The following is a 24,315-nucleotide window of genomic DNA, read 5'->3' as shown; positions in this document are numbered from 1 at the left end:
TCTCAATAGATATTGCGTTTTTGGACTTTGCAAAAGAGTTTGACACTGTACCACATGAGAGACTATGTGTTAAGTTAGCTAATTATGATATAAATAATGAACTCTTAAATTGTAATAGAACTCAAAGAATTGTTTTGGGCGATAACGTTTCAGATTGGTTTTACGTGGCGTTTTTCAAGGTTTGGTACTTGGTCCGCTATAATTTGTTATAAACATCAATGATTTGCTTGTAAGATTACAAAATCAAGTTCTGCTTATTAAACTTTATGCTGACGATATAAAAATAATTTCAATATTGGAATGTGAGTCTGAGCAGAGTAAGTTACAAGGTGATTTGATAAATTGTTGGATTGGTCAAGCAAATGGTTAATCAAGCTTAATGTAGATAAATGCAAAGTTATGCACATTGAACCAAATAATCCTCAGTTTATCTATAATAATTACGGCAGTAATGATGATGAGACAAACATAACAACAACCACTCTAGAAAGAGATTTAGGCGCTTATATCTCAAATGATTTGATATGGGAAGAACATATCAATAATGCAGTTGTTAAAGCCAAAAAGAAGTTAGGATTGATAAAGAAGTGCTTCAGTTATTTGGATGAAGAAAGCACAAAACTATTATTTACATCGTTAGTTTGTCCTCATTTAGAATATGGTGCTTCAATATGGAATTTTTAGCTTAATAAAGACATTGAGAAAATAGAAAAAGTACAACAAAGAGCAACAAGAATTCATCAATTAAAAGGTAAAAGTTATCATGAAAGATTAGATAAGTTTAAAATGACAGCGTTAAGTGAAAGAAGAATAGGTAGTGACATGATTCAAATGTTTAAAATTTTTAATAGTTATAACAATGTAATTTGGCATCATTCACCAGATTTTCTAACAAACTCAATCACTCCTGGTTAAAAAATGCGTATTAGAAGACAATTAGTCAAACGATCAACAGCAAGATATAAGTTTTTTACAAATAGGATATCAGAAAAATGGAACAAATTAAATCAAGAAACTATAGATGCAGAATCAGTTAACATTTTCAAAAACTCTTATAATAGATTAAAAACAAGTTAACTATATTTTAACCTTAAGTAAAAGCTGTTATAGTCTAACAACTACTGTTGTTAAATTCCATACTCAACTCGCTGCGTTGAATATTGCAGCAAACATTTATTATTTATATTATTATTATTTTTATTATATTAATAATTAAGTAATGTAAATAAAAAATATATATTGTAAATAAATAAGTTAAAAAAAAAAATTGCCCAAAGTTAGACATAAACAAACGCAACAATTCATGAATACGAATTTATAAACATAGATTTCAGAAAGTGTATATAAATATATATTTATACATATTTATATAAATGCGTATATATATATACATATATATATATATCCAAATCTATCTATATATATATATATATATATATATATATATATATATATATATATACATATATATATTTATATATATAAATAAAAGTTTATATATATATATATATATATATATAAACTTTTATTTATATATATAAATATATATATGTATATATATATATATATATATATATATATATATATATATATATATATATATATATATATATATATATATATATATATATTTTTATATATATCACAGTGGGCCTGAGCATGCTTAAAAAAAATTTTTTGTACCCAATTATTTCACATAGTAGGTCTGAAAGGTGTTACTTTTCTCAACTCAAATCTGTTAAAATTAAAATGTTTGAACGGGGGTTTTTAAAAAAAAAGGTATTTTCCTTTTTATGAATTTTTTTTATAAAAAAAACAACAACAACAAAAAAAACAAATTTATATACCTTATATTAAAGTAAACATTCATTTCAAGGAATCCTTACTTTATATACTTTATACAACATATATATAGTATTTTATTGGTACTATACATTGCAGTAAGAATATTATTATGATATCATTAAAAATAGTTAATACACTTATTACTATAACTGTTCTATACATCATACTGTCTATACCAACATTTATATAAAGTTATGTAATCTAACAAACCAAGTAAACTTTCATCTAGTCTTATGTCATTATTTTTAAATTTATTTATTACTTTTTAATAGAAAACAAACAAAATAATATTTTAAAAAATGAAACCAAAAGAACACAATGATTTCATAAAACTAGTGTGTCTTCTGTGTCTTTCTAAAGAAAAGAAAGGAAGCCCACAATTTAGGCTTATCGAACCAAGAGAGTATTGTAAAATAAGTTTAGATTATGAAAGTATCATAAAAAATCATTGCTGGAAAGAATATAATTTTGGAAATAATAATCTGCCTATAAAATTATGTCCTTCATGCTAAAGAAAACTCATTGGACTAGAGGAAAAAGATCCCAGATACAAACCATTTAGTTTTCTACCAAAATACGAAAGTAAGTAATATAAAACTTTAAAAAATTAATGTATTTAATCTCAGATAACTTATACATTACTGTAACCTAGTAAAACACAGTATAGTAGTTATAAAGAAATTATCTTTAGGCTTGAACACAAGAGTTATGAGAGGAGCCAGATGCCAATGCTTTATATGTAAAAAAGGTCGCGAAACTATTAATAGTAAAGAAAACAAGACTCACTTAGTGCCAAGTTTCATGCAAGTTAATAAAGAACTAGAAATAAATTTGGAAAGAGACCACCAGAAAGTCAGGCCGATCTGTATATTCTGCTTTAAAGAAACAGGAAAAGGTTTGCGTCATCCATGCAATAAAACACAGAGAAAGAAAAATTTGTCCAATTTATTACAGTCTGCTTCACCTAAAACTAAAGGTGTAATAATTTCATAATAATATTGATTATAATTTTATTATTTTTATTATATATATTAATTAGAAAGAAAACAATTTTTAATTTATTTTAATAGAAAACTAAAATATTGTCATATATTTTGTAAAATTTTTTTTAGAAAGAGTTGTATCCTCTACTCTAAAACATATGGCTGGTAAAAGTGACAATAAAATCAAGCTAAAAACTTATGGCCGGAATAAATGTCTGGTTTATTTTACCAATACTGAAATTAAGAAGCCACACTTTGGTTTAGAAAAATTGAAAATGCTGCAAAATAAAATTCATGTTAGGCAAGAATTTAATATATAGTTTTTATTTTATGATTTATAAACCTATAAATTATATTTAAAGTTATAGCAAATCAAATAACTCAAAAATTATTTTTAGCGACAACAAAATGTTAGAGATTGCTAAGTTTCTTAGGTATGAGACCGGAGATAGAAATTCTGTTGCAAGCAACTACAGAGCTGCAAGAGTTACAGAAAACTCATTACTAGTTCCTTTATTCAGTTCTGAACTTTTAAATGTTTTCACAAAAGATAAAGTTGGAAATTCATATGAGGTAGTCTAATGTTTTATGAATGGTTATACATTGATTATTAATTTTATTGATTTAATCAAACAATAATTTTATAGTTTATTGAACAAGAGGTTCCTGGGGTAATTTGCAATGATGTAGAGAAACTGATATCTATGGTAATGAACCACAGGAAACTACTACCAAATGAGATTGATATTAAAGTGGGAATAGATGGTGGACAAGGCTTTTTAAAGTGTACTGCCTTTATAACATACAAGCCTGATGAAAGAGATCAGGAAACTCCTCAAAAGAGAATAAAATATTCAGAAGGCTATGAAAAAAAAGAATTTAAAGATTCCAGTGTTTTTAAACCTTTATTCTAGGAATTGTACCTCACATGGATGAAAGTTATGTAAACTTAAGAATGCTTATTGAAAAGCTTAATATAGGATCTTTAGACTACTCATTGTCAGAAGATATTAAAGTTCAACTACAAATGGTTGGAAAGCAATGTGCATCTTCTAAACAACCGTGTCCATTCTGCGAAACTGAGATACCTTTGTTGCCTAAAGCTAAGGCAAACACAATCAGTTCTTTGCATCAATGGCACCAAAAATGGTTAGAAAATGGTTCTAAACTTAGTCAGGCCAAAAAATTTCAAAATAGCATTCATCCTCCTTTTGTTACAGGAGATCCTGAGAAAAAAATTGTTGAGATAATAAACATTCCTGGACTACATATTCTACTTGGTATTGTTGACAAAATTATATCCGAAATTGAAAAAAATATGTTTAAGAACAAAGAAGATGGTTTTAACTTCATGTCAGCCTATCTTAAGTCCATTAATTTTGGCAGAGTATTGTATCAAGGACAACACAGACCTGAAGGAAATGCTTCGAATAGATTTTAAAAAAAAGTTGATATTTTAAATAGATTTTTTTGTACACATGGTCTTGGTATTCATGGGGCTAAATATATAAAGGCGCTAATATCTTTCAAAAAGGTTATAGAAGGATGTTTTGGGAAAACATTGTGTTAAACTTACAAAAATGACATCAAAAAATTCTCAGATGACTACAGAAACTTAGGAGCCAGTGCAACAGTTAAAGTTCATATTGTTGAGCAACATATTGTAGAGTTTATTGACCTTAAAGGGGGCACATTTGGTAAGTGTTTTTTTACAGGAAATATTTATTAGATAATATTGAATATTTAGTTAAATATGGACTATATTTTTGCAAAAACTTTATTTTATATTAAAACAAATTTAAAAAATCTTTAAATTATATTATATAAAAAAATATTTAGGCCTTGGTTATTGGACGAAGCAGGCGTTGGAAGCAGTACACCAGGATTTCAAGCAATTTTGGAAGCAAAGAAAAATCGGGCAGTATCATCCAAATTATTCCAAAACATTAAAGAATCCTGTTGCAGCATACAATATTGCGCACTTTTAAAGTATATATTAGAGTTATTTATGCAAATTATTTTTAATAAGTACTCAATAAGCCTATTTTGTGTTGTGGATATCGAAGCTTTTAAAATGAATAAACTTAATAAAAACATAAATAAGATGTATAGTTTTTTTTAAATAGTCGATAGCTATGCAGACTTGATGTAATGTACAAAGCATTGTTGTATATCTGTAATATTATGCAAATATATTTACTAATGACATTTCATATTTTGAGATTTTTCATTTATTATTAATATATGAACAATACTGTTATAGAATTACTAGCTTTAATTATAAATTAATGTTTTTTATTATTGATATTTAAATTCTTCTATTATATCTAAACATTTATGAAATATTAAGGACAGCATAGATAGCAGTTGATGTTATTTTTTGTGCTTTTTACTAAGAAATTCTTAAAAAAGGTAAATACTTTTTTTTTCAAAAACCCCCGTTCAAACATTTTAATTTTAACAGATTTGAGTTGAGAAAAGTTACACCTTTCAGACCTACTATGTGAAAAAATTGGGTACAAAAATTTTTTTTTGAGCATGCTCAGGCCCACTGTGATATATATATATATATATATATATATATATATATATATATATATATATATATATATATATATATATATATATATATATACATGTATATATATATAAATAAAAATTCATATATATATATATATATATATATATATATAAATATATAAAAACATATGTATATACATATATATATATATATATATATATATATATATATAAATATATATATATATATATATATACATATATATGTATATATATGTATATATAAATATATATATATATATATATATATATATATATATATATATATATATATATATATATATATATATATGTATATATATGTATATATAAAATATATATATATATATATATATATATATATATATATATATATATATATATATATATATATATATACATTACTAACAAAAAGTTTGAGGCAGGCTAGAAGTTTTTGAAATAAGTGATTGAACAAACCTTATGAAGTCTAATCTATAATTTCATAAATATGTTTACAAAAAATAAACATTATTATACCTTTTTGATCAATATTTTCTAATTTTAACTATTGTTGTAATTAAATTTTAGATTCGTCAACATAATCACCTTTATTATTTATTACAGCTGTTCAGATCCTCGGCAAATGATCAATCAATTAGACAGTTTTACAGTTTGTATTGCGTCCCATTTTACTCTCAATATGTGCCAAAGGTCTTTCACAGAAGATTGCTGTTCTTCTCGCACGTTCCTATCAAGTGCTTCCGCAACAACTCGACTGGATTAATCTCTGGTGATTGTGGTGACCATTCCATTGCTTTTAATATTTTCGGGCTTTGAAGATCTGCTAAATAAGTTTTGCAGATTTTGCTGGTATGTTTTGGGTCATTATCGTGAATAAAAACATACTGGTCGGAAAATAACCTCTAACCAGAAAGCAGCAATTGATATTCTAAAATGTCTTTTTACACCGCTTTTGTCATTATTCCTTCAATTTTGTGTAGGTTTCCAATATTCCCCCCACCAAAAATCCCTAAACAACCACAGATCTACCCTCATATTTCACAGTGGGTATTAAACGTTTTTCCAAATACCTTTCCTCTGCAAATCTTTGCACGAAAATACGACGTTTTGAACCAAAAACTTCAAACTCAAATTCATCTGTCCAATGGACGTTTTTTTATTCTTCAATCGACTAATATTGATGATTTTTAGCTTAATTTAGCCGTTTTGTCTTATTATTTGCTCTTAATAATGGTTCATTCATTTATTTCCGTTTTCATTTCCATATATCCAACCAAAAATTGTAAAATTACAAGTTTTTTGTTATTTTACAAAATTAGCTTAGGTGTCACTCATATAGTTAAAATCTAGTCATTGGAGTGACACCTAAACAAAATAAACAAACAAACAAACAAAAAATCAGCAGCAGTAATAATAGATAAAATAAATTAATTTAAAAATAATAATAATAACAATGAAGCTATAATAAATTATATAATAATACAAAAATTATGAAAACACTGAATTAAAAACAAGAAACAAAAATAAAACAACTCGCGGACAAAAATGCAAAACACAAAACCTACAAAATGAAAATGCAAACACGAAAACTTCTACAAAGTAAAATGAAATTAAAAATAAAAACAAACTTAGTTATTTATTCGCAAAGCAAGAAATGTGTAGAAATATTAGTAAAACAGAATAACAGCGAACAACAATAATAATATTTAGCAACAACAGCACAAATAGTTACTAACTTTACCCAAACAAAATGTGAAAACACAAAAACTACAAAATAAATGCAAAAACTACAAAACGGAAATGCATACACAAAAACTTCTACAAAATAGAATTAAAAAATAATATTAGTCTTTTGTTATTTTTGGCGAAAAAAAATAGTGTAGAAAAATTGGTAGCGATTTAGTACAAAGTAGTATTTAGTACAGTGGTGGTTTACGAGCAGCTACACGCCCATGCAAGCCCGATTTCTTCAATCGATTCTTCACAGTGGAAGTGCTAATTTTAAGATCATTAAATTGATTGTTCACAGACCTAATTTTTTTGGCAGTGTACCTTCCATTTGATGAACAAATCTTGTTCATTTCTCTATCTTGTAATTTATTGGTTTTTTAGGCCTTCCAGTACGTTTTCTAGTTACATTCGTACCAGTTTCTTTATGTCCTTTGGACAAAACATCTTAAACTTTTCATTTTTTTTTGTAATTTTGACTTGTGAATAACCTTCTTAATAATAAACATGAATTCTTTCTCTTTCCGCAATGTTTAATTCCTTTCGTTTACACATTTTTTTACTTATTTTTCAATTTTTAGTCAATTTTTGCCAAATTATAAATATCAAAATTCTGTGCTCGTTATTTTTCTTTTTACTACAAAAAAAAAAAATGCTACGCACAAAGTTTATTAATTGTCACTCTAGTATAGATATTAATAACACTATTTCTTAACTAAATGACTGATTATTTTGACAAATCAAAACTGGTACGAGTACACCTAGAAAACGCAAGTTAAAATTGGCAATTATTAATCAAAAATGTAATTATATTTAGTTTTTGTAAGCGTATTAAATAAATTATAAATTAGATTTGAAAATGTTTTTTTATTCGCTTATTTCTAAAAATTCCTAGCCTGCTTTAAACTTTTTGTCGATAGTGTATACATATATATATATATATATATATATATATATATATATATATATATATATATATATATATATATATATATATATATATATATATAAATACACATATATAGGGGCGCCACCAGCATTTTTTGGTCTTTGAAATAGCTTACTTTCAGACATGGAGCAAAATCCAAACATTTGTATGTTTATACTAATGCCAAATAATGATGCTTTGCAATAACTTGCAATGATTAGAGCTTTGGAACAAAAAAGCCCAAAAATTTTGTCCCCCCACCTGCCCAGAAGTAACAGCAACAAGTTGATGAAATGCTTTTTGTACTATTTTTAACTAGACTTATATTCATCAATAAATTTTAAATTTCATAGTAAAGTTTTTTAGCGTTTAAAAATTATAACCATATAAAAATTTTGCAAATTTTATATTGCCATAATTCTTGAACGCTGAGAGATAGTACTATGAAAGTTAAATGTTATTGATAAATATAAGTATAGTTGAAAACAGAGCAAAAATATTTCATCAACTTGTTACTCTCACATTACCTTGTTTGTTACTCTCACATTACTTTGTTGACAAAGTAATCTTAAAACTAGCAAAGCTAAATCAAGTGTTTACCTGTCCAAAACCCATAGACCGACAAAATATTGCATTAAGTCTTCAGGTTTCTTGTGCTAATTAACATTAACTGCACTAAAGTTCTTCCTGAAATGCAGGATTCAGGTAAAACTGTTGATTTTGTATATAAAAGTGTAGGCTTTTTTAAAATCCTAAATGTTACAAGTCAGTTTAAAGATGTCTCGTTTAAAGATTTTAAAAGGGCTGTCTTTGATAACCTTTAATAATGATCAGCGATTAGAATATTTATGTTGAAAAGAAAGGTTTTTTTTAGTAACCTTTTAAAAAGTCTTATTCAAAGTGAAAATTTTTATATTTTATAGTTTGTTGATTTGTGTTTGTTGATTTGTGAAATAAAAATTACAAGTTTTATTTTTGAAAAATAAATACCTATTTTTTGTCATCAAGCAGTTTAATAACTCGTTTTAATTTTATGGCAGACTAATTTATTTACAAAGTCTCCGCCTACAGTTTTTTTTTTTGCGCGCGCCCCTCTCAGGTCTGTTGTTAAATAGGCCGTGATATTTTATTAAAAAAAAGTTATTATTTGTAACAACAAATTAGGAAAAAAATTTTAAAAATAAAAGCAGCCTTAAAGATTGTTTTTATGCATTAAAAAAAAAATAATAAATGACCAAATTAACTTTAAATAAAAATTAATTTTCTAATATTTAAAAAAAAAATGAATGAACATAGAGACTAAAGTCACTTATAAAAACTCAGTTTTCTTCATTATTCTTCGAAGAATTTTAACGATGAAGTCCGCCTCATTTGATTTTTTATTCACGAAAAAAACAATTAAATTAACTTTTGCTCCTAAACATTTGAATGAGGAACAGAATTTGATTGTCAGACAAATTTAAAACTTAATTAAAGATAATATTTTATATTAAGCAGATTCTATAAACTGCGAGATATCTTTACTGTATGAAGGTTTTAGCATCATATCAAAACAACTTTTTGCAACTGAAAAATTTCAAGTATATGATTAAAATATATATATATATATATATACAGGGTTGTTATCTGTCAAATATGTCTGAGACATATTTTCTGCCGACATAAAATATGTCCCACATAATTTCTATCAACATTTTTTGAGATAATTTTATGTCTGAATTACTTTCTGTTGACATAAAATATGTCAGACATATTTTCTGTCAACATATTTTGACATAATTTTATGTCTGAATTATTTTCTGCTGACATAAAATATGTCAGACATATTTTCTGTCGACATATTTTGACATAATTTTATGTCTGAATTATTTTCTGCTGACATAAAATATGTCAGACATATTTTCTGTCGACATATTTTGACATAATTTTATGTCTGAATTATTTGCTGTTTGATATTCTTGAAGAAAAAATCAATATAACAAATTTATTGCGTATTTCAACTTAATTTACAGAGTTAAGTAAAAATAGTTTAACAAATTTGTTTCTTTTTTGCAATCAATTATGCTTCATAAAACTTTTACTTTAAACCTTAAAAGCAAACATCAGTTGCTTCATAAAGGTCTTTTTCTGCCCTTTTTAGCGATGTATCATTTGATAGTATTGACTAATATTGGCATTTATTGACTTTTTTTATTGATTATGACTAATATTGACATTGATAGTATTGACTAATATTGACTAGTATTGAGGCATCATTTGATAGTATTTGATAGGATTGATTAGTATTGATTAGTATTGGCGCTTTCCCTTATTAGAATGTAAAAACCATCACAAGCTGAGTTTTTATTACTGAAAGTGGTTTTTATTAGTATGACTAAACTTAAAATTATTTCTTTAATTAAAATAATAATAAAAAAAAAACTTTTTCAGTTATTTTTAAGTATTAGTTGATCCTGAAAAAGATTTCATTGTGAAAAATTGAATTCAAAAGATTCTATGAAAAAAACGGTTCACAGAATTTCAAAAAATTCGTGCCAAATTAAATTCATTTAAGCTGAAGAATTTGAAATATTTCACGAAAGTTATATTCAGCTCATTAAGTTCATATTAAGAAGACTAATCGGTAATAATTAAAACTAATTACGAATAATATGCTTTTAGTTATAATAGTTATGATTTATTTAACAATAAAATAATTGACAATTGCATTATAACAGCATAATTAACTGCCATAAACATGCATAAAATGTTTTGAGTGAAATATATATTGGAATAATTATTTTTTTTGTTTTCCTTACGATTTAAAGTCAAAAATGGGGAATAATTTATTGAATGAATCAACTATTAGTTAAAAATAACTAAAAATGTTTTTTTTCAAATATTATTTTAATCAAGAAAATAGTTTTAAGTTTAGTCATATTAATAAAAACCATTTTCAGTAATAAAAACTCAGCTTGAGATGGTTTTTACATTCTAATAAGGGAAGTCGCCAATACTAATCCATACTATTCAATACTATCAAATACTATCAAATGATGCATCAATACTAGTCGATACTCTCAAATGATACATCGCTAAAAAATCTTTGTCGATACTATCAAATGATACATCGCTAAAAAGGGCAGAAAAAGACCTTTATGAAACAAAAGATATTTGCTTATAGGATTTAAATTAAAAGTTTTATGAAGCATAACACAGGTCAACAAAAACAAAATTTTTTTTTATGTAGGATTTCTTATTTTGATTACAAATATGCAACTCATTTTTTACCATCACGTCAAGTTGTAAAGATATTTTCAAATCTTTAGAATTTGGGGAAAAGTCCCTAATATTGTCGGAAAAAAAGTAGTTCAAAAGTATGTCAATCTGAGTCTCAAAAGAAGCGTATTTTCATAGAGATTTTAAAGATGTTATTCGTTTGTAATAAAAATAAGTATATTTTGTATTATTGCTGAAAAACATTTTGTTGACATTTTTTTAAGAGTCTTAAGCATTTTTTCAAATAATTTTTTTGCCAAAAAATTTTAAGGAAAAATTTTTATGTTTTCTAAAATCTCTATACTATCTTCTAAAATACGCTTTTTTTGAGACCCAAGTTGACATACTTTTGAACAACTTTTTTTTGACATATCTTGACATATTTTTATATTTGAAAATAATTCAGATATAAAAATATGTCAAGATATGTCAATGGAAAATATGTCTGACATATTTTATGTCAGCAGAAAATAATTCAGACATAAAATTATGTCAAAATATGTCAATCGAAAATATGTGGGACATATTTTATGTCGGCAGAAAATGTCTGAAAATATGTCGACAGATCTGCCAGACATATTATGTCGTAACAACTCTGTATATATATATATATATATATATATATATATATATATATATATATATATATATATATATATATATATATATATATTATTATTATTGTAATTATTATTATTATTATTATTATTATTATTATTATTATATATATATATTATAATTATATATATATATATATTATTATATACATATATATATATATATATATATATATATATATATATATATATATATATATATATATATATATATATATATATGTATATATATATATATATATATATTTATATATGTATATATATATATATATATATATATATATATATATATATATATATATATATATATATATATATATATATATATATATATATATATATTTATATATATATATTAATATGTCTGTTTTGTTACAGCAACAAAAACAAACGGAATCTCTGGACTCATTAGGATTTTTTTCCTTAAAATGTGAGCCATTTGATATGTAATATTTATCTACTTTTATTGTTATTTAAAATAAGTGTTTTTTAATTAAAAATGTTATAAAAAGTAGTTATAACTTTTACAAAATAAAATTAAAAAAGTTGTAAAAGTTTTTACAATATTTTTAAACAACCGCTTTAAGAACTTTATTAGTGAAACTATTTAAGGTATTATTATATATTAATTTAACCTCATTTTGAAGACAAAAAATGAAAGGTCACATGACTTTCAATGATTTTTGTAATAAAGGTAAGCTTAAATAATAAAGTTAATATTGTTTTTTAAACGCTAACTTCTGGATTTCAGAAAATATCAATTTTGGGCAAAGAGGGAACGCTTTCGATTTTATTCTAAACACATTCCAGCTCGTACATATACATATCAATAGAATCTGAAGAAAAACCTCATGTCTTTTGAAATTCATCCTAAAACCCTTAGAATCAAACAGTGTAAACATGAGCATATAAATGTTGGATTTTGCGCCGTGTTGTTACATAAAGTTAAATTCTTAAACAAAAACAAAAGCCATGATATAAGCCTGATTTTAAATATGTGATTGGGATTCGGTTATTTAAATATTATGATTTGCATTTTTGTTAATTTTTTAACTTTAAATATTTAAAAATTTAAAGTATAAAAAAAAAATTACTGAAAAAAAAATGAAATTGATGTCATTTCATCATATAGAACATTTTTCTTCACAATCGACCATATAATTTTAAATTAAAAAGTGTGTTTTTTTGAATCGCCTTACTTAATTCGCCATTTTAAATAAATTAAATTTAACAGCTATTGCGGTTATGAAAGTTATCCATTTTATTAAAATTAATTACTTTTACTACTGCCTTTTTAACATTAATTTTTTTTTTAATTAATCTTGATGTTATTTACATAAGTTATTTAAAAGTGCAAAAGCTTAATTTCTAATTCGTTTAAAAATACTGGGAATTGCTCTGCATTTTGCGATTTTATCTTAAGTTTGGTTTTTGACTTTTTTTATTCAGCGCGGTTGTTAAGTTTCTCCTGAAAATGAATAACTGGAATATTTGTTGTCTGGAATGGACTAATTAAAATTAGTTTGTTCCAGACAACAGTTTTTTGATTAGCTATTAATAAATAAAGAAAAAAATTAATTTTGATTTCTGTTACGTGGTTGTTAATTAAGATCTTATCTTCAACGTGGCTTTTAACAGCGATCACGCGGAATAAGAGAAGAAGCGATAAGCAGCAGCAAAGCTACAAATATCCCGGTTCCTTTATGGTAAACTTTAATCAGGACCACTTACCTATTTCCTCTCGACATAGTCAATAAAGAAACAAGTAAATCAAAAAAATGTCGTTTCAAAGCTATTTTATAAAAAGTCTTTCATTTTAAAAAGATATAAATCCCAATTTTAAACGAAAAAATGTTTTGAGAAAAAAAATTGGGATAAGGCCTTCCTTAGCCAGGAAAAAATTTAATATGCATGTTCATCGGGACTACACAAATGCTGCCAGAGTTTAACCAAGTCTAAAAGATCAATTAAAATTAAAAAAAAAAGAAATTCAAAAAAGTGTATTTCTCCGGTTTGCTCTGAAAACAATTTTAACATACACGTTTATCATATTTACACGTTTATCATATTTCTCCGGTTTGCTCTGAAAACAATTTTAACATACACGTTTATCATATTTACACGTTTATCATATTTCTCCGGTTTGCTCTGAAAACAATTTTAACATACACGTTTATCATATTTACACAAGTGCTGAAAGTTTCAGAGCACTAGTGTGGAAGGTAGTAAAAATCAATCGCGCAATTTCGAGACCACTGATAATCGACATACAACTTGTCAAGTCAAGCTAACGATTAAAAAATTAAAAGTTTATTTTGAAGCAATTAAACAAGACTTTAGTTTTCTAATCTTCCTTGTACGGGTTGGACACGAACGCTAAGAAAAGGTTATTAGGGTGCCCACAACCGGTTTTTGTTACCATCTTTTTTTCAAATCGATTATGTATAAAAAAATGCAATAAAAAGATTATATCTGATAAACACTCCTTTTATTATATAGATTATATCAGATAGTTTAAATGCTCTTACGGATACCAAAAATGTCACTTTGCGTCATATTACCATAACAGAATATTTGATTGAAAAGAGTAATACAAAAAAAAGCTGTAGAAAAACTGCGCTCTAACGAAAAGTGATTTAGCCAAGGTTTGTATGCATGGCTAGCATCCAGTAGCGTAGCTACTAAAGGAAATTAAATAAAAAATAAAAAACCAATAATTATTTAGCAGCCCCTTTTAGCGCTTTGGCTCTAAAGCGGCAGGGAACCCGTCTCTACTCTACTGGTATACACGCATGTTATAAACTACCCTTTATGATATACGTGAAAAAATATCCTTTCAAAATGCCCTGCGACAAACACTACCCGCATACATCAGAGTATTACCTGAATTACTTACCATAAGGGCCCATAAACAGGTAATTGATTTGAATACGCTACTTATCTCAAAATTTTGTCAAAAATGTAAGTCAACGTGAAATGACTTCTCATTGAGAAAGTAGATAATATAACTTACATTTTACTTACTTACAAAGTAAAATATAAAATTTCAAAGACAAAATTTATTTTTAGGTGTAATTGAAAATAACTATTTTTTCAAATTACTTTAATGTAACTTGTTTTTGCTAATTTGTTACTTTTACACGTTAAAGTAATTTATTTTGTTAATCTTTTTATTTAGGTGCTCAAAGAAGGGGCACCTAAATAAAAAGATCTTAATAAATAAAAAGTCCTTACGGTCTTATCACAGAGCACCGCGTATGAGCATTTAATAGAAAAAGCAAAACAAAATGCAAATTACTTTTACTTGTGAAAATAAATCACTTTTTCAAGTAACATTTACTCATTTAAAAAACTTTAGTAATAAAGTTTTACATGTTATATAATTTATGTAAAAAAAAATTACTTTTAAATGTATGTAAATTATATATTTTAATAAGAGTTGTGTGAAGTAATTTACGCATAAAAGTAATTCGCGCTTTTACATCAAAATAAGTAAAAGAGCCATCCCAAGTTTGATATCTCTTTCATAACTTTGTAAAAACAGGTATAAAATTATATTATTTTATGGCTCTATGATAAAGTCATATAATGATAAATGATAAAATGTTACATGTGTATGAACATGTAATAAAAAGATATTATACGTTTGCCATGGTGACTTCGAGTTTGATTTCATGTGAATAACCCAAATAATCATAAGGATAAATTCAAATGTACTAGTAAAACGTTGATTATGCCATATCAAACATGTTTATAAATTACTAAAGCATTTCGATAAGTACTATTTACTCTTCTAGTTAAGCCTGATTGTTAACATCAAACATTAAAAATAAAATGTTATTATATTTTTAGGTTCCCTGTTCCCTTACCATAATTAAAATTGATTAAAAAAAGTTTTAGCCTAAATGATAAAAATAATGGCAACTGAAGAAGTAAGAATAGCATTTCACTTTTACATTTTTGTAAAAGTAAAATAGTAAATGACAAGTTGATAAAAGTATGATAGGAATGTTGATTTTATAGAAACCGAAACAAAATTGTTTCAGATGTGTAGATTATATAAAAAATTATACCTTCGAATTTAAGAACTTTTGTGTTGATTAATGATTTCCAATCGATAATACGTTGTTTTAACTGATTTTTTTTTCAAAATAATAGCATTATATAATTTTGACTCTAAATAAATCTCTAAACTTAATCTCTTATAAAAATTGCTCACTTGCAGGGGTTTTTACATAAACTTTATTTGGTACCTGCATAGTATTCTTTAAGAATTTTAACTGTATTTTGTTGGTTTCTTTACAATTAAATTTTGCCGCATAATCAAATAATAATAATAATAATAATAATAACAATAATAACAATAATAATAAGTAATACAACAGAACCAAGTTTAAAGCCTAAAGTTAAAAAGAATTAAATAGATTATTAAACTACAGCTGTAATATTAAAAGAGCGAAAATATTAAGTTAAACCAACTTTTAATATATTTACTTTGTTATACTTATTACTCTTGCTGTCTTATAATTATTACTCTTAACATAAAATTATTCTTGAAGTATATCTTAAACTAGTTGTTTTTTATTTTTATATTTATAATTTTCAAAAAATAATTTGCAAAGTTTAAATATATTATACTTTGCAATTATATTATTCAAATGAATAATATAATTGTGTAAACTGCCGTTTATTGAGTATGTTTCTAGCTTTATATAAAATACCAATGCATTTGTAAAATCTAGAAGAAATAATATTAATGTCATGTTTCCAAGAATAATTTTTATCAATATAGATTCCTAAAAGTTTTGTTTTTCTCTTTTCATGATTACATTGCCAATGTAGAGTTCAGGTAATAGATGTTGTATTCGATGTTTTTTATAGAATGGATAAAAAAATATTCATTTAGTTTTAGCAGTGTTAAGAGATAATCTATTTATTTTGAACCAATCGGAAAGTTTATTTAATTTACTAGTCATATTATTGAAAAGAATATTATTATTTTCGTGATATAGAAATAAATTTGTGTCATCTGCAAAGATTATTTTGGTTAGGCTTGAAGTTTTATCGAGATTGTTTAAATATATTATAAAGAGAAGAGGTCCAACGAAGATTTTTTATTATAAACATATTGCTAACAATTTGTTATCTTTTCAATCAACCTAGGGTGTTTTTTTTAACTCCATATGATGATAATTTTTCTCTTAAAACTTGATGGTTGACGGTATTAAAATCTTTAGATAAGCCAATAAATACCCCTAATGTGAAATGAGATTTTTTAAAAGGTTCTGATATGTTGCGCGTAAGTTGGGAAAGTGTGCAACAGAGTATTCTGTTGAACTAATATTTTCAAAACCAAGTTGGTTTTTGTATACGATTTTACTATTAATTAAATAGGCGTAAATCAGATTAAACCTTTTTTTCCTGAAACTTCTAAAAAATCTGAGAGAACCAATATAGGACGATAACTATTTATGTTAGTAAGATCTCCTGTCTTGTAGATAGGAACTACTTTAACAACTTTTAGACAATCTGGAAACATTCCTTGACTTATGCTCTAAAAGATTTTGAAAAGAATGTGTTTAATAAAATCACAAAAAACTTGATAGTAAATAGTATTTTTGACATATAAACTAAGTTTTCAGAGAGAAAAACTCTTAACATGCCACCATATTTTGATAGTTAAATGTAAATAATTAGAAACAATAAAAACCACAAGTGCCTGAATTTAAAAACAACGTGCTTTTAAAATTAATAAATAAAAAAAATCTTGCGAAACACACATTTTTTATGTCAATGGTTTTTGACTTTTTTTAAAAAATTGAAACTCAAATATAATTCAAAAAAGGTGCCGTTGTGGCTCTAAAAATTAAATTTATTAAACTTTTCGCAAAGCTTACTAGGATCAAAACGCGGAAAAACATTTTAAAACTTAATACAAATTCAGAAAATATTATTTGGATCTATTCTCATTAGATTTTTGCTACCTTGAATGTTTGCCAGCTGGTGCAATTAAAAACAAGTTATAGAAAGAAATAAATATTCAAAAAGTTTACATCTCGATAATTTTCTTGTTGAAAAAATGAAAATAAAATTAACATAGATGCAAATAATATTTATAATCATTATCAAAAAGAAATTTGTAAATTTTCCATTAGTTCTGATTTAAATATAGAATGCAGCATTGTTCATTTTAATACTGGAAAAAGCTATGATTTTAACGTTGTTTTCTGTTTCATTTAGTCATTTATTGTATATAATTTCTTTGCTTTAATGAAACTCAATTATTTTGTTTTTTGACTTTCTTGGACCAGCAAACTGTCAAATTTCATACTTCAGGTCAAGGAGTGCGAGGTTTGAAACAAAGTCTTTTAAGTTATGTGTAAAAAAGTACAATCATGAATCAAATTTTATATCAGTATGCATTAGCGATGTGGCTATTTTTCAAAAGTGTGGAATTATGGAGTATATTAATTTTTACGTTTTTTTTTCTTGTTTATAAAAGAATTTAAAATTCAAAAGTTGCTTTTTTGCACTAGTTTATTTTGAACGATTCAATTAACGCATTAAGATTTAAATAAAAATAAACCATTGAATTAAAAGTTTGGATTATTTGATGGAGAAATGCTTTATTTATTGGCTATAGCATCTTAACTTGTCTTTGTTACTTTATATTTGGTAAATTTTTACCAATTATGAAACTATGCTTGTGTGTTTTAATATATTTATAAAATTGAAGTTTTGTTTTTACAAGCTTACCTCTTTATTTATTTTATTATATTTTTTGCAGGTTGCAATTTTTTTTTTTTTTCTATGAGTATATAAAGATTCCTTGGTGTAACCCTTATACAGGTACAAGTATAAAAACAAGTAAATTTAAAAAAAATTAAAAATCATTTTAAACAAATTTTTTAGAGTTGAAATTTAGGCTTTCTAAAAAATTATGGATTAAAATTTATTCATCAATAATTTTGTAAATATGTAATAATTATTTTTGGTCGCAACTTTTAAATATATTTTTATATAAAAAAAATCATTTTAACAGCCAAGATGTTAAAAGACCAACAAAAAATAAAAACATAGAGTAATCAGATTTTGAAATGTCAAATTTAAACTAAGCGATCAAAATAAAAACTTTAATTGCATTCAGCTCTGAAGTGAGTTTGTATTAAAAACTGAGAAACTTGAATGGCTGTTGTTATACATTTTTGAGTTGTTTGTCCGCATTTTGATCCCAGAATTTTTATTCAATAATTGTGGGATAAAAGCAAAACAGTACCCAATTGAATATAATGCCGAATTATCTAAACGTAACTTTACATTCAAATCTATTGTTTCAACTTGTATTCGTTGTTCTGTGCAAACAATCGAATTTTTTTTTGTTTCTGTTAGTTCTATAATGTCTCAACATCTAAGATATTTAAATTGATACACCCTAATGCATTAATTTTAATGTTGGGATAATAATAACAAATTTCAATTAAAATGCTTTATTCAGAAAAACGTATTCAATTGAAATATGGTTTTGATTAAGTATTTTTTACTTCATGTATTTTTTCAACACTCACTAATACATCATGGTTTTTACCCAACCACGAGTATTATGAGTTTACAAATGCTACGTTGTGTAACAAATGAGCTCAGGTGTCAGGAATTATGTCAGAAATTATGACTTTGTTACTGATAACCGTTATATATTTAACGGCTTTGGCGGGAATATTTCTTCCAAGACAACGATCTACACTTTGATCATTGAATGTATTAATGCCCGTGTATTAATATTTTTTTGGCTTTATGGTATAGATATTCATAAGTTTTAAAAATTTTCCCAAATAACTTTACTTTAATTTCCTTTTTTTTTTTTGATTTATTTGTTTCCAATCGCATGCTTCTTTTCCCAACCATGTTTCGTTGCTCCAAACATAGGAACGTCTGCCATTAGTAAAACGTGCATATTATTCGATGATAAACTTATTAAATAAACTAGCTTTTTTTTGCACCAAAGCAAGTTTTAGTTTTTAAGACAACTGTGGTTATCATAAAAAGTTTTTAAGACTGCTGTGGTTATCATAAAAAGTTAGCACTAACTTGTTTTTAACTCAATTATTTCTTGTCTAAAAGTGATTATGGAAAGACTCTTTTTTTTCCATCTGATTTAGAGTTGTTGAAATATTTTTTGTATTATTTTCAACTAGACTTATATTCATCAATAAATTTTAAATTTTATAATAAAATATTATAGCGTTCAAAAATTATGACCATATAAAGTTTGAACCTTCCTCAATTTGAGGGGGTTGCAAATTTTATGTTGTCATAATTTTTTAACTCTGAGAGATAATACTATGAAACTTAAAATTTATCGATGAATATAAATCTAGTTAAAAATAATACAAAAATATTTCTTCAACTTGTTGCTTTCACGTTTGGGGCAGGTGGGGGGCAAAAATTTTGAGGGCTCCAATCATCGCAATTCTTTGCAAAGCATCCTTATTTGTCATAAGTATAAATATATAAATGTTTGGAGTTTGCTGAATGTTTGGAAGTTAGCTATCTCAAACACCAAAAAATGCTTGGGCGCCTCTGACTCTTGCGACACTATTGAAACATTTCATGTAATTAAGAACAGTAGTTGTATAGAATTTTTAGTTTGAAAGCCAATAGGTTTAAATTTGCTTAATTGAAGAGAACTTCCCATATTTGTAAAACGTAAATAAAATCTTTAGTTTGCGGAACCATTTTATTGACCAACTCTATTTTTTAACCGGTGGTATGCTGAAAGACATGCAACTTAAAACAGCCTATTGCACTTCTTTAAAAATTGCACTTAGATTAAATTGCTTCACCAGTAGTTTAACACATAAGTGTAAAAAGGTTTTTATTTTTTAAGTTTTATAGAAGCTGCAAAATCATATTACAATAAACAAACATATAAATGTCTTTATCTTTTCTTCAACACGTATACCCCTTACGATTTTTATTTAAGTTAGAGATATCCAAGATTTTAGTTTTTTTGACCCCTCTTGCAATTTAACAAATATCATACCACTAACAATGTAATTTTTGATAAAATGTTGAGACTAATAAAATTTACTTAAAATAACTGATGACTTTACTTAAAATAACTGACTTTTCTATCTTATCTCGAGCACAGCGGTTATGGAATTCGATCCTTAAAGAGGAAATAAAAAACATGAAGTCATCAAATCTCTTTAAAGCAGCAGTCAAACAGCACCTATTTAACTAAAGTGACATCAACATACTCTCTTGTTTTTAAAAATCAAATTAATCATAACTAACTAAAACAAATTTATCACTTTTAAATGACGACAAACGATGAATATATCACAATACAAATATTTTTTATTTCTTTTCTATTCTTATCTATCAGATCGTTACGTACAAGGCTTTGTTTTTGGTTTATTTCAACTTATGAATTTTTAATGTCACGTTAATCTCACGTGAAACTCATTGCAAAGTTACAAATAAAAGGGGCCTAATTGATAAGACTGCAGTCTTCTACTTGCTTCTGTCATTATTTTATTTATTTTTTTATCTTATTTATAAATGTATACATATAAATATACTTGTATTTATAAATGTATTAAAGTTAATTGTATGTAAAATAAATAGTGACAAAATAAATTACAAAAAAAAAAAAAATGACGTATTAGTGAAAAAACTAAAATCAGATACAGCTGGCTCATGTTTTTGTAGTTTGCATGTCTAGACAATATATATTGAAGAGGAAAGATATCACTAAATTAAAATATTATGTACCAGGTAGCTACTTGTTATATGTATGTATAAAAATCTGGTAGAAAATAAAATCTATTATTTCAAAAATATTGTCTATTGAGTAAATTTTGTATAAAAAAGTAAATTTTTTGCATTCTGTCTATAGCTTCATTAACAAAGACTTATCTTGAAAAGTATTTTAATGAGAAATTACAGTATTATGCCACAAACACCACTTTTTGGGTTTAATGGTGTTACGATATTAATGCCAGTTTTAGTATTCTTTCATTTGTTATGAAAAACTTTCAAATAAAAAATCTATTAAAGAAAAGTGTTACCTTTCTTTTCTTAACTGAAATCGAGTTATTGAATCAATAGAATATTCTCTGCAATGTTGTAAAAATGAAATAATATTAATCTGTATTTTATTTCTTTAATGTTTTAAGCGTCAATCCTTTAGCCTCAATATAAAAATACTATCTTAAATTGAAATAAGAGCTTTCAAGTGCATTCAACCATTGAGTATTTATCTTAGCTGTTGTATTGTTATAATGTTGATTTACTTTGATGTACACAGAATAATAAAACATTTTAATATTTTGTGCTTGGTTAATTTTTATTTTACCCACATAAATACTTTACGTTTTATTTATAACTTAAACTGTGAATTAATGTAAAAAGTTCTATTATAACCTTATTATAGCAGAAAAAAATCTAAAAAACAAGACTTTTTAATAATCAAACTTATACGTTTTGTTTAATACAATCCTTAAGTATTAGTTGCATCAAACCTATAAAAAATAGATAGTCTGGAAAAAGGGGCCGTTTTCATTATTTTGCCGTTTTAACTTGAAATTTGATATTTGGCCGGTTCACCTTGCTTAACTTTAAAAAATAAGCAATGAAATTTATATACTATATAAATTCTTTATAATATTGCAACATAGCTTGAAGATTTGTATATAGCGATTACTGATGAAGTTTTTGACAATAGGCAAGAAAATTGAACAAAATCTAGATGTATTATTATTTAAAGATTGATTATATCCAATTTTTTGTGCAACTTGTGTTGTAAAATTTACAAAACGAATTATAGCTAAAAAGACATAAAACTTCAAAACACAAACTCATCAACCCATTTAGCAAAGATAAAAACTCCATAACATTTTGTCATCTTGATCTTAAAAAAAATAATGTTGAGTAGTCTGTTGATAAATTGTCAAATGATTTATGGGTCTTTGCGATAGGACTGAATTTGTCTTTTTCTAGCCCTTGCAGTGTATATACATCTATTCAAGTCTAACTTTGGAGTTATTTTCTTTATGGATAAATACAAATTAATAATAATTTATGCTTGCCTGAAGAAATTCTTTGAAAAAAAAAGAGTTAAAACTTCAAAGCAGAGCGTTAGTTTTAGTTTTGAAAAAAACTGCACATTATTTCAAAGTACAACGGTGATGCAGAAAAATTTTATTTTCAGTTTAATGGGCTTCTTCATAAAAACTTATTGCCATCCAAGCTTGATGATGTTTTATTGACCAACACTTTGATTAATGAAATTGCCAATCACATTCTTCAAGATTTTTCACGAAGTAAACACAATACTTCATCTAATAGTGAAATTTTAATGAAAAAGAATTAAGTGTAATTTAATATTTGGCTGGTTCAAATTTTCTAAATCTGATAAGCAATATAAAAAACAATGCATGGAAATATGATTTATTATGTATTTTGTTACTAATAACAGAGGTGATTTTTTTTTAAAACTAATATTTACACTCAAAATATCTTTATTCAATGTGAAGCAATTTTTCGTAAAGAAAACAAATTCTTTATAACACCTATCTTTAGCAAAGCTCTGGTTAATGAAATGCTTAACAACTCAGTTATTACAGGGTGACCAGAAAAAACGGAGACAAAATTTAATATGTCCTGATAATAAAGTTTTTTACGGCATCCAATTAGTTTTATTGGTTTTCGGATTCTCCATGTTTTAATGTTTAGTATATATATGTTCTGAGATTGATATCTCTAAAATATATATTACTTCTTTAGAATGTCAAATAAACGTAGTGCAATTTTGGAGTTATTTCGTAAAGGAATGCGTCAATGTGATATTGTTCTCTTGCTTAATGTGCCTAGGCAAACTGTGTCCAAGGTTGTCAATCGTTTCAAGGAGCTCGGTCACAATGTTGCCGTCCAGGAAGTGGTAAAAGACGCACCTTCAACACGTCCGTCAACCGCCAGATCATCAGGAAGCGAGTCAAGCGAAAATCGAGTGTCTCCATGCAAAAAATTGCCCGTGAAACCGGAATGAAACGTGAATCGGTGCGACAAATGGCAAAAATAGAGCTTAACGTTATGCCTTACAAGCTCCAAAAAGTTCAATTGCTCACCGATGAAAACAAACGTGTGCGGCATTAGAGATGTCTCAAACTCAAGCGTCGGGCCAATGCTCAGCGATGGGTGCGCATCCTGTTCACGGACGAGAAACTGTTCACCGTCGAGCAGGCGCACAACCACCAAAACGACAGGAACTGGTCCACTGAGGCTCCCACCATGTCGGCCATTGTCGAACACCGCCAAAATCCGCAGTCCGTTGTGCTCTAGGGCGGCATCTGCGCTAGCGGTAAGGTCCCCGTCGTTTTCGTGGATCAAGGAG

General features: G+C 25.9%; 1 protein-coding gene across 2 annotated transcripts in view; it reads right to left on the bottom strand.

The window, feature by feature from the left end:
• The window catches only part of LOC136083936 (TNF receptor-associated factor 6-A-like), an 89,134-nt gene extending 66,999 nt beyond the window's left edge, over positions 1–22,135 (bottom strand). For both annotated transcript variants that reach the window (XR_010640220.1, XM_065803893.1), the window contains exon 1: positions 21,992–22,135. The gene's annotated coding sequence lies outside the window, so the exon portion shown is untranslated. The remainder of the gene's footprint in view (positions 1–21,991) is intronic.
• Between the last annotated feature and the right edge of the window lie 2,180 nt (positions 22,136–24,315).

This window comes from Hydra vulgaris, chromosome 08 (assembly GCF_038396675.1).
Source record: "Hydra vulgaris chromosome 08, alternate assembly HydraT2T_AEP".
NCBI lineage: Eukaryota > Metazoa > Cnidaria > Hydrozoa > Anthoathecata > Hydridae > Hydra > Hydra vulgaris.
The sequence above is the reverse complement of the archived record's forward strand: the minus strand, read 5'-3'. Positions and strand labels throughout refer to the sequence as shown.